The sequence below is a fragment of the Vigna unguiculata genome, chromosome 8 (assembly GCF_004118075.2).
Source record: "Vigna unguiculata cultivar IT97K-499-35 chromosome 8, ASM411807v1, whole genome shotgun sequence".
Lineage (NCBI taxonomy): Eukaryota > Viridiplantae > Streptophyta > Magnoliopsida > Fabales > Fabaceae > Vigna > Vigna unguiculata.
Window position 1 is genome coordinate 7413497 of NC_040286.1, and position 1618 is coordinate 7415114.

Sequence of the window (1618 nt, forward strand, 5' to 3'; positions counted from 1 at the left end):
AATCATCACAATGCTTATGCTCTCAAATCACTCAAAACATTCTTTGAATATGTACATTGGTCCACTTGTATTCAAATTTTGATATTTTAGTTTGAAAAATAAAACATGTACATTAATCTCTCAACACATGATGGTTGTTGTTGCATGTTAATTTTTACAGATAACAACTTTTACACATGACGTTCTTATTATGTGATCCGGAAACTACTTTTTTCTTAACTTCTTTTCAACTTTTGAAAGTTACTTTTAATTTTCAAATTGTATAATACCAATGTTTTTTTAGGAAAAAAAAATACCTTCTAAATTATACAATTTAAAACTCACTTTTAACTTTCAGATTACATGATTAAAAATATACATATTTCACAGCACAAAATTTATTTTCTACTTCTGAATCACACAATCTTAAAATAATAAAAACAGAAGTTTCTTTATATCGGGTGTGCAGGGTGAAATTTATGGAGGTGCACGAAGAAGCTGCGTGCCTTTAGAATATAAAGAAGTCCAAACAGTGTGGTTCGTTTTCAATTGGGTTGTCACTGTTTAACCTCCTAATATAGGTCTATTTTAATGGTGGAGTCAACTTCAAAAGAGAATAATAGCCCAATATTGAATTTAAGAGGAATTTTAAATTAATTTACATTAATTAAATTTTAAAAAGATTAACAATTTTTTTATCAATAAAATTAAAGAGTTTTGAGTTTAGTCCCTTTCAAATTTTCCAGTTTTCCATCCTGATAAAATTTGAAATTATTTTTTTCTCCTTTACTCTTATTAAAAAAGGTATTGAATAATGAAGTTGTAGCACTTCCCAATAATTTTCACATCGACCAAGAAACTACTTTAGATATCCTTATTAATGAGATATTGTTTTTAATGAAAACAACAACGGTTATCGCTTTATATCAATGATATCATCTTGTATTAATTAAATAATAATGATATTTTAATTTAATATTCCAATCACTCTTCAACTATTTATTCTATTTTTTGTTTAATAGTAATGTGATGAAATAATCTAATAATGATTAGAGTGATGAGTTAAAAGTAAATCAAAATATCATTTTCTTAATCACATATTTCTTAATATATTTCAACAAGTAACAAAAATAACAATCATATCATCCTTTCAACAAAAGAATTAAACAAAAGTAATTCAATTGAAAAATATAATTTTTTTGGTATTTAATAAATTTAAAAAGTTTAACAGAAACTCAATTAAAAATTAAAAGTAATCATATTTATTAAGATTTATAATTAGAGCTAAATATTGTGAATGAATTAGAATAATTTTTCAACAAAATTCATAACTTTAAGTTTGATGAATAAAGAATTGTTATAAAAGAAAAAAACTGGATTAAGTATAGTAAATGTTGATGGTTTACACAAATTAAGAAGAAGAAAAAGGGTATTTAAGATGTTAATGAGAGTTGAGAGTGGAATTGAAGGAGGGTCCCATTAAGAAAGGTAGGATGAAGCATGCATGCATGCCTTAAATGGCAGGAACAAGGAAAAGCAAAGTGAGTCAGTTATGGAAGAAGACAGAATTAAACTGAGTGATGATGATGATGATGATGATGATGAGCAACGTCAACAACACTTTTTCCAACTCTTGCTA